This window comes from Pezoporus occidentalis, unplaced genomic scaffold (assembly GCF_034315485.1).
Source record: "Pezoporus occidentalis ecotype Australia unplaced genomic scaffold, CSIRO_AGI_Poc_V1 ctg12, whole genome shotgun sequence".
In the NCBI taxonomy this organism is placed as follows: Eukaryota; Metazoa; Chordata; class Aves; order Psittaciformes; family Psittacidae; genus Pezoporus; species Pezoporus occidentalis.
The window spans coordinates 8,174,966-8,189,352 of record NW_026912994.1 but is presented as its reverse complement, the minus strand read 5'-3'; the positions used below and the strand labels follow the sequence as shown (position 1 = coordinate 8,189,352).

Below are 14,387 nucleotides of genomic sequence, written 5' to 3'. Positions count from 1 at the left end.
TTTCCCTGAATAAGCCTGTGTTACCAATGCATGTTTAGCTTTGGGTTGAGTTTGGGCCAGTAATCATTTTTTTCCCCGAAGAGTGAAAGAAAGGACCTCCCTTGTTTCAGGCCTTTTTTTTTGTCCTGATGAACATCTGTCCTTCTTTGTAATCTCTTGAGTAGCTGTCTCCTGTGGTTTCACTGAGACACTCCCAAGATTAAAGCTGCAAAAGCAAAGCCATACTGACCCATGCTGATCGCAGTTGGTCTAAGGCAGGCAGGTACCAAATGCTAGAGCAGAGAAGGAGTTTTGATTTTTCCTTTAATGTGCTGCTGAAAAAGAAACCACCCAGTGCAGATGCTTGGCAGACAGAAACTTGGAAAAAATCAGAAGGAATATGAGTAAACTAGAAATGGAGTAGGACTGGGGAAAAACTGGGACTGGAGATTGAACTGGTTAGCTGTAAGGCAGCAAATAAGAAACTCTTGATAACAGAAAGAGCTCCAAAATGAAGAAATAGCTGGGAGAGAGATGGGTACACTGAGATCAATTTGATGAAAGAAAAAAAAAGATCAGATTGAAGAAGAAAACAAGGAGGCTGATAATCAGCTGCAAATATTGGTTAGCAGCTTTATCTTTGCTTAAGGATAAGAGATCAATGCTCTCTGATAGCACATTGTCATACATCTGCATGACATTCATCACCTTGTGACACCAGTGCACGTTATGCAAAAAAAACACAAAGTCTCCCCATAACCTAATGACAGGGTCTAGGATCTAAGCTGACTGTTACAATGAAGGAGCAATGGAAATGTGACAGCTCTGTGAAATCTTCGGTGCTCCTCAATGATTAAAAAACCAGTAATAGTTGCCAGGGAAAGCATTGAGGACAACAAAAAGAACATCAAGGATCACCTTGAATGCACTTCTCATTTTGAACCTTTCACTTCTGAACATTTCTGTAGGACAGGAAGCTAAAAATTTCAAAAGAGGACAAGGATGTTCCAAATCATTGAATGTCTTCACAAAGTGGGTGGTAGACCAGTGGAACTCACTGCCAAAGTGCATTATGGATGTGACTTATTTACACATTTAAGTTTGTGAAAGACAAAATCAATGAGAATTACTAATTGCATGTAAATTATGTATGGGTCAGCAAGTCTCAGAGCTGAAAACAGTTGGAAGCTGAGAGGGTATGAGTGGGAAATAGCATAAACAGGATTGCTCTGTTCCTCATCTCTAGCATCTGATTATGGCCACCACTGCCGACAAAACCACTCCTTATACGTGGGGTTTGTCCTGGGCATTCTTTCCTACTTGTGTTTTCATTGCCTGTGCTACAGTTCATCTTCTGACTTGGAGAGGTATTTTGAGGGGTTTGTCTCCCAAGGGCTACATTTACCCATTTGGGTTTATGTCATACATTATGTCATAAGTACTGAGATCCTCTTGTTGGGAAGCTGACAAATCCTCTTTCAGTGAATGAAGTAGGAGCATTTATGCTTCTGAAAATCATGGAAAAAGGGTAGATGACAGTTTCCCCACTGATTATTAACTTTAATGATGCACTTGACCAGACATCAGAAAACTAATTTAATAACCAGGGTGATTATGAAACCATGCATTGCTGGTTTTCTAGTTATCTTCAGATTCCCACAAAGAGAACCATTTTGTGAAAGCTTCTTCTATGCTGACCAGAAACTGCCTTGCAGACCCAGAGTGGGGAAAATGTTTTGCTGTGGCATCTTCTTGTGGAGGGAGGAATAAATGCCTTCAAGAAATTTGCACTTTTTTCTTTCTCAGTAGTCTGCCTTCTTTCCAAGTTTTGTGTGCAGTTGTACCTGCCTCCAAGCACTAATAATGAGTGAATAGCATGAAGAAGCTCAGGGTGGAGGTAGCAGAAGCAATTGCAAAAGCCCTTTTCAAGTCTGGAAATGTTAACTTTATACTGGCTGACTACTGGGATAGTTTCCCTTATCAACTCCATGGTTTTGCACATCTGAAAAATATGCTGGTAGTCCTGAAAAAAAGAAAGTCTTTCCACAGCTGGTGCATATCTCTGCATGGGGGCAACTGGCAAGCTCTTGGCAGCTTCTCATTGTCCAAGGAAATCTTTCTCCCTTCCTTGCTGGTTTTGCCCTAGGTAAATTACCTCTTTTTGAAATAAACTCTTAGCTTTCTTTTGAGAGAGTTTCAGACTAGCAGCCTTAAGCTAATTACAAGCCATTTGTAAATGTATCAGTTCTTGTTCCAGCACTTTAGCATGCACCAGGATATCATCTAGGTATAACAAACAGGCTGAGAGAGGCATGCCATGTAATACCCTCTCCGTTAGACTTTTAAATGTAGCTGATGTATTTCACTAGTCAAAAGCCATTATTTTAAATTGCCACAGTCCTTGTCCTAATGTGAAAGCTTTTTTCTCCTCCCGGATCCACTTCCACTTGCCAATAGCTACACTTTTAAGATTCAGGGTAGTAAACCAGACAAAGCTTTCACCAGAATCAAGGATACTGCTTACAGTAGTAGAAAAGCACACACTAGATGACTTATGTTGTTTTCTATAATCTGATGCTGTCGTCTTTTTCCTTAACTGGACTCAGTTGGCAGTCTGGCTGAAGGGTCTGTTCTATGTTCCTGACATGTTTCTTCCATGGCATGTAAGACTTCTTTACTGCTTCCCTGCTGAAAAGAAAAATGCTGTTTAGTTTAGGTAGCCCATTTCACCAGCATCACTCTTACGTAGAAGCAGTAAAGTACAACTTACGTGTTTGTCAGAGAGAGAAAGTAATTTCTAACCAAACAGTCTCAAAACCATTTTCTTGCTTCTCTTTGAATGTTTGGTAGGGTGTCAGATTAAAAGCTAATAAATTTCATAAGCGTTCATATGCTACCCCTAATCTTCCTATAGTTTGTATTAATTTATCAGGTCCACATTTTACCATCCTGGTCCCACTTTCCTCATCTCCTTCTGACTATTGTCAGAAGCATTCAGCAAATAGATAGAGATTGACTCTTATTTCAGATCCAGAACAACATCAGCAGCCACAAGTTCCAGAGATAGGGGGGTCTCAAAGCAAGTTTAGAACACTCTTCATCTTTCATTTGCTGGAAAGCTGACACTGCCTCTAATTTCTAGTGGTGTTTCTGCCCCTAAAGGAGGGACTTGGCCACTGCAAAAGAGATCTGTGCTGTTGAATCACCTATTCCCCTGCCTTTCTTCTCAGTGTCCTAACTAAATTCTGACTCAGTCTTCATGATTCTTGTGCATTTCACATAATTTCTTACTACACTCAAAATAGCCGACTTTTTTTTTTTTTTTTTTACTTTTTTATTATTAATTTATTTAACTAACTAACTATTTAGCTCCCTGCAGAGCCTACTGGTAGGTAGGTTCCACCTGCTGGTGTGTGAGCCTTCTGATTTGTTTCATCTTGGTGCCCCCCTCCTCCCTGCACTGCATCTTGGTGTCAGGCATCTGGTTTGGAATACACAATGCTCTTTTCTTACTATCCCTGTATTTGTATAAAAGCATTTTTTCCTCCAGGATCAATAATGACCTCAACTGCGTTTCTTCATTTTTGCCAGTTTCTTTTGATTATAAATTTAGATTGATCGTCCCTCCTTCCACAAAGCAAAATAATAACATGAACCGTATTAGAATTGCCAAGCTGAATTTGAGATAGAGAGCTGCACTTTAGAGATCTTGGCAAATTGTTAGCATCTTCTTCTGTTTTTCACAGCTGTTTCCTTTTGTGGTATGCAGCTGTGAAAAAAGTTCAGGATCTGTAGTAAATTCTACAGTCAGTACAATATCTTTTTGTCTTTTGCTGATCTTTATTTCTGGCTCTTACCTGGGTGTCTGTAAACTGGTTTGTAGCCAATTTGCCCTTGAGGTCCTTACTGATATTTGAGTATATCAGGGAAAGGATTTGTTCCCACCCAGTTCAAATGGAGGTGGGTTGTTTCTTTTATTTTGTTTTGTTTGTTTTTTTTTTTCTCCCTTTCTTTGAGAGCATCACAGTTGTTGATACTGATTCATTTTCATTCTGTAGGACACTTTTCAGTTCTCTGAGCCCTTTATGCAGTTTATCAGATAGCAACCTTCAGGTTGGTCAAAGCTTTTGTAGACCTTTCCAATGTTATTTCAAACCACAACTGTTGCAGCTGCGCCTCCTAGTCTCTTTGGGCATTTTGCCACTGGCTTTCTAATAAGGGTTATTCTTTACCAGTACGTTTTCAGGTGGTGTTTTAACTCCTCCTGTTCTTTACATGTTTGAACTGTGTACTGCCTTTTGTTCTGCCCTGATACAGGAGAGATACCAGCTCACGGGGTTTGTTCCTGGAAACCAGAATGTGGGGGTTTTCTGTCTTTAACCCTGTTATAGGTAGCCCAGAGTTTGAAGAAGAGCAATTGATGATTGATTCATTTATCTTTGATGCAATCCTGTTTATTTACAAAGTCCTGGTTTCTGTATCTGTAAGTAGAGTCAAACAGGTGATAATTCCCTTGCTTGCAATTCCTAGTCTATTTCAGTCAACACTTGACTCAATAGCTTGAGTCGATATCTTAATTTATCTAAATCTAAAGATTTATCTAAAAGTCATGCTGTTGATGCTTTTGTGGCTCTTTTTGATGCTTCCTTTTGGCTTTTGATTGGAGATTCTCCTGCAAACATCTAAAACAACCATTCTGCTACCAATCAAGGTCCTAAACGTCTAGGCTCCAGGGCTTATTTTCATTCCAGACTTCCCATATGTTTATGCTTTGGTTGTTCTTCCATTGTTTTGATTATTTTGCTCCATAAATGAGCTTAATGTTTATTTGTATTTAGTACAAATGAAAAACAGTTCTTTTACTCAATGATTTCAGCAAGTTTTGGTCAATCCCACTGTGACGCTTTCTTACAGCTGTATGGATGAAGGCTACTGAGGTGCATATGCACACTGCAGGAACAGGTGGGCAGCAGCTGTATGGCATTTAGGTTGAATTCTTGGGTAAACATAACTGAAGTTCTCAAGTGGCCCTCTAATTACTGGTTGACCCTTCATCTGTTTCCAGAAGTGCTGATGGTGAGATCTGTTTGGAGAACATTATATTTCTTAAATGAAAAATTTAGAGGTTGTTTTTTTGTTTTTTATTTTCCCCCGTAAATCATTCATGCTCTGCAGGAGCAAAAAGACTTCTAGTTTTTTGGTGTTTTTATTAAAAGTTATTAATTTAGGAAAACGTCAGGATTCTTTCTTCCCTTTTCTTTGATATTGAATAGGTGTGGAAAAGAGAAATAAAGTGGATTTTATTTAATGAATAATTTATGCAAAAAGAATTTTGGAAAAAATTTTCACTTCTAATTGAAGACATTGCATCAGACCACTGTTCCGTCTTAGGACAACACTGAAGTCAGACTCCAAATTCCTTTCCAACAAATATGTGTATTTTACTCCTAGCAAAACTGCTAATATCTGAATTCTTAAAAATTCTTATGCAAAAAGTGGAGTGAGACATGAAGCATGGCATAGTTCAGTGCTGCTATTTCCCTCTGGAATATGGCCATTGTGTAACTGCATCAGCCTCTCACACAGGTAACTAGAGACCAGGTCTCAGTATCTGTAGTATAGATTTGGAGATGCTGTATGGTGGCTAATAACTACCATTTTTATAGATGCTAGTTCCTTCCTGACTAAAGGGAAAGGTTTAATGTTCCAGCTGTAATATTTAGCTGAGTAAATTTAGTCGTTAACCTGTGCTCTAATACCTGATTGAACTCACCTTGTGGACCCAGAGTCCCTGGAGTTAGAAATGACTAACCCATTGAGTTACTGTGTTGGTGCTATAATAATAATAAAAGTGAGCTATATAATTGGCACAGGTGCTAAAAGTGCTAAGATGATCAGGGTTGAGACCAGGATGCTGTTCTGAGCTTTTTCACAAGCTCCAAGCATGAAGTAGAGGATGGAAGTGGCTGTGACCCAGTGTCAGCAGCCAGAGACCTGAAAGAGCAAGTTTGATAGGTAAAAGTGTGGGGTTATAAATTCCTGGCTTCCTGTGAGTTGTCCATTTCCTCACCACCTTCTCCAGCTTTCATGCTTGCCGGAAGGGAACTTTACTTATCAAGAATACCCCTGGAAATCATCCTGGTTTTCTGTGTTTCTGGGTGAAGAGCAGAGGGGCTCAAACCAGGGTAATTGGAGCTTTTGGGCTCAACGGAGAACCACAGCAAGCACTGCCTTGCTCATGCCAGCACAAAATGCCACATTGCACAGAATACAGCGTCTAATTCCATCAATTTCTTGTTCGACACAGGAAAACAGAGCGTGATTAAAGAAATTGTGTCTTAACTGACTGCTCCATATTGTCATGCCAGAAACAATTAGCTTAACTAGAAAGTTAATTTAATTGCAAATGTGGATGGGCAAACTGTGCCAGCCACTTCATTATCATTATTCTATGTTATTCTAATGCTTAGCGCTGTTTAATACGTTCTTATGGTATATGGTGGTGTAATTAAAAGATTGTCTCTGCAGAGGTTAAGGTTGCTGCTGAAAATAACCTCCAGTCTCAGTTTTACATGTCTTTATCTGTGAGGTTTAAATACATGCTTTAAAAACATTTTAATAGAATTTTCTGGCTTGTTTTTTACTTCTATGTATGAAAAAGAACAAAAGCATAAGGACTGCCAGAGACATATGTAGCAGCAAGAATTGACCACAGACATTTTGTAGTAAAAATATTCTGTGTTTTTCTAAAGGAAGAGATTTTTTTCTCTGTTCATTTTTTCATGCATTTTGAGATATCACATTTAATTTCTGTTATTTTTACAAACAGCAAAAAAATTGCCTCATAAGACTGAACACAAGGGTAAACATTCAAATCTGGTGAATAAAATGAGAACAAATAATTTCTCTACTTCCTGGCACAGAAACACATAGGAATGAACTCTTGTAATGGTCAGTTTTTAGGAATAATTTCCTTTGGGGAGAAGAACCATGTGAGGAAAAAATATAAAATTTGATTGGAAAATTGTGATTGGGGTCTTTTTTTCCCTCATGAATTTCCTCCCCAATTACAATGAATGACTTTGCTACTAATTCAGCCACATTTTATCCATGGACAAAATAGTTATTACTATTATTTTACCTTACCATATTTAATCTTACTTTACTGTATCCCATAATATCTTGGTACCTGGATTTCCCTGCTAGTTTTAGATTTCTATTACATTTGAAAACTGCTTGCAATAAATACATTGCACTGGCAGAATTTGTTGCTGTACTCTTTGAATAGCTGGCTGAATCAAAGATCCATCCTTGTCCCATCCTTGGACTGGTAATAATTTTCACATAGTCTGCTTTTTAAGAAGTATTTTGTAAAGAAAAAAACTTGCCTGCTACACGAGGCTTCATCATGATGGTTCTAATGCATAATATTGAAGAATTTATGTGGTTTTTATGTTCCTCATTAAAACAAAGAGAAGGAAAAAAAAACCCACAACCTCAAACCCCTATGAAAATTTGGATCAAATTTTGAAATTAAATGACCCACCCTTTGGCAGACTCCCCTGTCTGAAAAACTCAGCTTAAGAAAGGGAATGTTACCAAGCTTCAGTGATGGAAAAAATAATAATAAAATGATACTTGCTTTTGCAAAATTGCGTTTGTTTTTTTTTTTTTCTTCATGCTGCTGTTACAAAACACATCTTAGGCCACCTGCTTCAGAGCATCAACTCATATTTGCTGTCAAGCTGCCCTACCTGTGTTTTCTAGGGTTTTGGTGACAGTTGTTTCTTACAGGGCACTAAGCCTTTGCTTGTTGCAGTGTATGGTATTAGCTGACAGAATATCTTGGACTAAACAGGCCACTCATCTGATCCAAGATGTCATTTCTCACGTTCCCATAGAAACATAGATTAATCAGTCATTCCTGATGCATTTCTTGTACAATATTGTCATTTTGATGCTCTTTTGCTGCTAGTTTTGAAGACAGCTTCAGATTCGTTTGAGGAAATTGAGCCAACTTTGTGCTGCTTTTTTAGCAGCAGGTACTTTGCCTGTAATGAGGAAAATCTCATTTTGCAGAATTCTTGCAAGGTAAAGAAAACATAGCTTCATATCCTTAATGAGAGCATTCTTATTCAAGAGCGCTTGACTGTAAAGAGTGCTATCCACAATGGTTAGTGTGGAGAGGAAACCTTAAGTAGAACATGCTATTGTGGCCTTTGAGCAGTTCCCATCTCCTCTATTCAGAAAGCAGAGTTAACTGAGGATAGCAAGAACAAACTGTACATGCGCTTGAGAAAAAGAACTTGACTTGGCAAGTTGGCATAAGTGTAACACAATATATTACCACTTTCTGCTGGGCTTATTCTCTTACTGTCATTGACCAGATCTGTTCAACTGCTGCCATTTTCGGTTGCAAGTAGAAGAAATCCCAAGTCCACCCCCCGATCCCTCTTTTACTTTCCAAGAAAGTCAGTTTATGTAATCGATACCAGGTCTGTCTAGGAAGCTGTTCTGAAATTTAGGGGGGGTGGTGCAGGGGGAACAGTGAGGGCTGAAGGATGAAGAAGGAACAAACATTAGACCTGACAAAGCTTGAAATATAAAACAAAAAAGCATCTGCGAGGCATAATAAAACAAAGTGTATATACGTGTTGTTCTCACAGAGTATTTGGCTGAGCCCAGGCAACGGGAAAGCATGCATAGCTAACACTCCTGACTGTGTGAAACCCTTTGTATACTCCAGAGTCTCTGCAAGAGACCTTGATTACAGAGTTTGGCATGATACCCAATACATTTTTTGGAATGGTTTCTTGTCCATCACTGACACTCGTAATGAGAAATTTATACACCATCCAAAGCGGATAAATTAATTTCAAACACTTTTGACTCGGGTCAACAATGGCTATTGGCAGTGCCTATTATTTAACTTTTATTAACAAAAAAAAAAAAAAAAGAAAGAAAGAAAAAAAAGAGGAAAAATTGCTCTTCTTCATGGTGATAGCATGGTAAAGACCCTGAGTATAGTAGAGATAGAATCTTGGCAAGCACATATATAGGTCAGGATGGAGTATTTCACTTTTCAATGTAAATGCAAGTAATTTTCTTCAGTATGAACAGTTTAATAAATTCCCAGGATGGATTTCATTAAGAAATTTGCATATTGGCTAGTGTAAATTTTTCTGAAAATCAGCTGGCAAAAATAATTTGGTTTTACTTGTACTTTTCCAATCCAGTTAACAGTCAAGGAATGAAGTATGAATTATCTATCCCTTTGAGAACTCCATTTAAAACTCAGATGCTCAAGTTAGCCTTTTAAAGATGATAACTGTGCATATTCTCATGCAGATATGCACACCAGAAATGGGGAAAAGCATTAAAACACACCTACACACAAAAACCTGTGGACTGGAAGCAAACAAGAAAATTGCTACATCTTCGTGGGAGATACTGAAATTATGGGGACATACAGATAAATTGCTAGTAAGTTCCCATTATATGCAGCCTGAATTAGATAATTTACTATGTTCTCTAATTCAGTGTAAGTTCTGGGCGTTTGGTTGATCTTTGACTTTTTCTCTGTGTTTTATTTTGTACATGTAAGGCATAAGGATTTATTGAAGACAAAACCCTATTTATATACCCGAGTTATCCAAATGCAAGAAATTCTGCCAGCTTTTTAAATATAGCTAGAGAGCTTTGTGTAAATAAATTATCTAGGTTTTCAGAGCTATCTGATAATGGAAATACACAACACTAATAATACTAAAAGGTGAAAAATAAAATTTTAAGGAAATATAAAACATGGCAAGTAATTGGTGGGGAGTGTGGACACAGGCAGTAGTGCACAGGCCCTTTTATTTTGTTGTATTTAAATTAGCTTCTTTGTGCAGGAACTGTTTGTGGTTTTCATTTATTTTTGTACTTTAAGCTGTGTTGCAATAGGAATGACAAAAATGGTATATGTGATTTTTCTGAAAACTACTTCGGAGACTTTTTGCTAAAAAGGCAAATTTCCCTTTTATATTCCCTTCTTACCTACCTGCTTCCTTTGTGCAAGTAGGATTTTCAGAGGAAGGTAATAGTTGCTGTGTGCCTCGATGGTTCGGAGGTTGGAAGGATGCTTCATGCAGCTGATACGCTGGCTGCACTGTGCATAGTGACAACTGAAATACGGATCCTGGGATGCTGTGCTGGTAAGTCCTGATGGCATCGCATGGACACCCATTATTAGGGAAGAACCAGAGCAGGTTTTCAGATGAGCTCAGACTAGATGATCTAATGGTCCCATCTGGCCTTAAAATCTGTGAGTCTATGAAAGACAGTCCTGCAGTTATAAGCATTTTAGAACTGTCAGTTCCAGATTTACTTCAATGTAAGAGGCAATTGCTTCCATGCTGAAATGCTTGGTTATGTATTATGTGCATGGTGTCATAAATGTTCTATAAAATAGAGAGGTGCAGTATAAGCAAAACACAGCAAAGCAGAGCAGCCTGGCATAATAAGGAGAGGTGATGTTAATATCTGTAGAAGATAGGTGTTTGTAAGAGATTTGAAAAGGGAGTAGAGTGCGTTTGGAGGAGAACAACAAAGAATACACTCCCCCAAATATAAAGGAGACTAAAGCTGCAGTGCCAAAGTATGAGAGAAAGAAGCAGGAAGAGAGAAAGGGGGAGTGAGTGAGACAGCAAGAAATTAGAAAGGACCAAGAGCAGCAGACAGAGAAGTTGCAGGATGCAAGGGATGAACACAACTTATTTATTCACTCCCTTTCTAGAATTGTGCTTGTATGGCTGTCATTCAGTGTCTCAGCTGCTATGCCTTCTTTAACTTCCCTGCTAAAATATACTGAGGGAGAGCAATGGGAGAAATGAGTGGGAGATAAGGGAAGTGTATTTTTTGGTCCTTTTGCTTGCTAATGGAGCTGGGTTTGCATACCTGGGTGCTGGAAGAGATGTTGGAGGTATAGGTCCTGGGCCCTGGCAAGTACCTGGCAGTTCATCAGAAGGCGGCAAGCTGCTGGGTGGGAAGAGTGGGGCTGCAGGAGCTTTTCACCCTGAGCCCTAACACCCTTGGAGAGGAGTGCTGCAGGCACAAATGTATTGCAGTCATGTGTGGTGGTATTAGAGACATTCTTATGTGGGTTTTTGGGGGGGGTTGGAGCTTTTTTAGGTTTGTTCGTTGGGTTTTTCTCTGTGTTTTTTTTACATTTGAGGTGAATATTCAGCTCTTCTCCTGGCTCCTGGGTATCCCAGATATTATTTTTTTTTTTCAGGTAATGTGGATTAATGTTAAACATGCTCAAGGGCAGCGTGAGAAGAGAAGACCTCTGCCCTGGTGCAAATGTTTGCAGCTGAGCCCTTTCCTCAAAGTATTTGCCCAAACAGCTCATCAGACCTCTGTCCAAGTACAACAAGTACATGCTGGAAGTAGCTATGCTTACAGGGAGTGTATACAAAAAGTATTCTCAGGATAGAAAAAAAATGGTTTGTTGATACAGGAATTTCTCTCTATTATATTGATAATTTCAATGAACTTTTCCTGTAGGTTTCTGAGGTTCAGGATGGCTTTTTCTGAGAGAACGGGGATATTTCTTGGGTTGTCAACAGTTTTCACCTGAGATGCTGGTTTAAGTCAGTATTCCTCTAAACTCAGAAAATCTTAAGCCTTATTCCTTGAGCTAATCAAAGAAATGTGATGATTACTTGGCTGTTATCTATGACACGGTGTCTTGATTTTTTCCTTCCAAAACAGTGAAATGAATAGATTTTCCATAGTCAAATATTTGTGCTGTTTATTTTGCAAAACAGTCGTTTTCTCACCAATGCCCAATTCACATCTTTCTGGTTAGTTCAAGTAACAGGGAAAGGGGCTCTGTAAGGTGTGGTATGGCAAGGATTGGATTGCAATTTTTTTAAAGTTTTCCCCAGAGTCAAGGAAGGAGGAAGTTGATTATCTTGTAATTGGTCTCTCTCTGGGGTGATGCACTTGTTAAATCCTTATATGTGATGGGACTATCTAGTTACACTGAACAGATTACCTGCTGATTGCTACTTCTGGGATTTACAGATAATGCTGAATGCCAAAATCTTTCTGAACTGTGAGTGGAAGAATTAATTCCCACTGCCTTCATTTACTTTCTAATGACAGCTAATACTCTATCTAGGTTTCATTGTTTCCAAGCATAGATACTACAAAATCTCTTTTGAACGAAGCAGACAGGATTTGCTGGCATTTCTGCCTTTTGCTTTGATGTGATAAGGAATTGTTTGCTTCCTAGCTGAATATCCATGACTTGCTGTTCACTCTTAATGAAGCAGCCAGGCTTCACCCTCTGAGGCACTTTCTCTTCTGTGTTTGGAGATGGGTGTTACCTCTAAGGTCAGAATTGGGTACAAATTTCTGTGGTATTTCAGGAGATGTTTATCCAGGGATTTTATCTTGGACTTTTTTTGCTACCTAGCTGGTAAAGTACTTTTTTTGTTTCTGTTGGGATGTTAAACTTCCTCTGTGATATTTCTCACACTTTTTATTTTATTTTCAGTCTAAAATAACCACATGTAATAGAAAGAAGGGCTAGGCGTATTCAGACCTGATGTAAGCAGTTAAGAGCAATTATTTCCAGGAGAGTGGTGGCAGAACTGAAACTGGCCCAAAAAAATCTCTCTTATGAGCTGGCTCCCTGGCATGCCTCCTCCCCTAGCCAAAATACTGTAATCCCTACGGCTGGTTTGCTGTGCACCAAGGTGCTCCTCACTTACAGGGCTTTGGTAGTAAACAGAGAGTGGTGGGGATGAATGGGGCTAGGGGATGGGAGAGGAGGGGAAGAGGGGGCTGATGTATTCTTACCACAGGGAAGCAAAGCAGAACACAATGCTGAGTATCATTGCATAACAGATGATGCATTGTACAGCTTGTACCCTCTCCTAAAGAGCAGAGGTGGGCACGCCAAGGAAGGCTTGAGCCTGGCTCCCAGTAAGCGCCTGGCTCTGGCCTGCATCCACGGCTGCAAATAAAGATGAGTTAAGGAAGAGGCAAGGGGAATACACTGGCATCATCATACTCACAGTACCAAGATTGTTGTGAAGGTGAAACAAATCCTCAGGGTGGCCAAGAGATGGGCTTTACTTGTCTGAGAGACCTGCTCTCTCCAGCATGTCCCAGAATCATCTTTTCCCCAGATGGAAGGGTAGGGTGTCCCCTAACAGCATCTCTGCAAGGAGACAGGAGTCTGCTGCCTTTTTTCTCTTAGGAACCTCAAGCATCATACTGCTTTGCAGCATCATGTCCAGGCTCTAGCAGCTATTGTGGTATTGCTGCAGGGCAGCAGGGCCAGCATGCTGCTCCAGCCCCAACACCTCAGACCACAGCTGTCTCCAGCTCAGGGTTTGCAAACATGTAGCTTCTCTTCAGCCTTTAAGCACTTACCAATGAACAGAAAATGGGTCATGAAAAAAATCCCAACAAGATACAATACAGAGGGGTGTCTTTTCCCTCTTTGTGGCAGATCAAACACATTTATCTAAAGTTTTAATTTCTTTTCCTTTCACATCATAGTGAGGATCTTCAGCAGGAACAGCCGGGTGATGTATTTTTGGGTTATAACTTGAGAACAAAAGCTCATTAGGACTCAAAGATTTTATATGGATAACACCACCCACGGTTACTTTAGATAGGGTAGAAATGTTTTTATGCTTTAGGGCACAAACTAGCTATTAAATTACTAGGGAACTACAAATATCTACTAGACATATCGATGGGAGTGCAACCAGAACGCAGAGTACTACATAAAATAATTATATACAGCACAGCTAATATTAGATCACACGAAAGTACATGACTGTTCTATAAAAATAATTTGCATCTTTGTATTGGACACTGGGGGAGGGGGGCATTGGTTTTGTGCAAGGAGATGCTGACCTAACTGTCAAAGGTTCAAAACCCTGCAGCCTCTGCCAACATTCTTGGTGGGGCTGCGCTGCTGGAACTGATGGAGGAGCTGTTTCCTCAACTAGCAAAAAGTCCTCCCTTTTCTGTGGTTAGCTAGGAAGTAGGGAACCCAGATGAGAATGGATGGATGATCCGTCATGCTGAGAGGATCCACTGAGCAAGCATGTCCTTGATGTGTGAGCCCGAATTGGGGTCGGTGACAAGGACAACTCTGACATCATATGAGTCATGTGAGAAGGGAGGGGTGTTGCTGCCTCCTGACGGGGGGACGCATCTGTTCCACGCTAGCTCGTGAGATGTGAAGAGGTTGCAGTGCTAAGATGCACATAGGGAGAGTGGGAGTGTGCCGCTTAGCAGGGCTTTTTTGAGTTTGGGAATCTCATCGGAGCTGCCTCTCTTCTGCTCTGTGATTCCCACCCCTCATATGCAGGTGGCTGTTGGACCAGTGCCAGTATGGC

General features: G+C 39.8%; 1 long non-coding RNA gene across 1 annotated transcript in view; it reads left to right on the top strand.

The window, feature by feature from the left end:
* Positions 1 to 13,010, top strand: part of LOC134157792 (uncharacterized) — a 101,130-nt gene extending 88,120 nt beyond the window's left edge. Inside the window, exons 2-4 of the long non-coding RNA XR_009962464.1 lie at positions 9,328 to 9,462; positions 10,043 to 10,175; positions 11,255 to 13,010. This is a non-coding gene — a long non-coding RNA (uncharacterized LOC134157792). The remainder of the gene's footprint in view (positions 1 to 9,327; positions 9,463 to 10,042; positions 10,176 to 11,254) is intronic.
* The last annotated feature ends 1,377 nt before the right edge of the window (positions 13,011 to 14,387 follow it).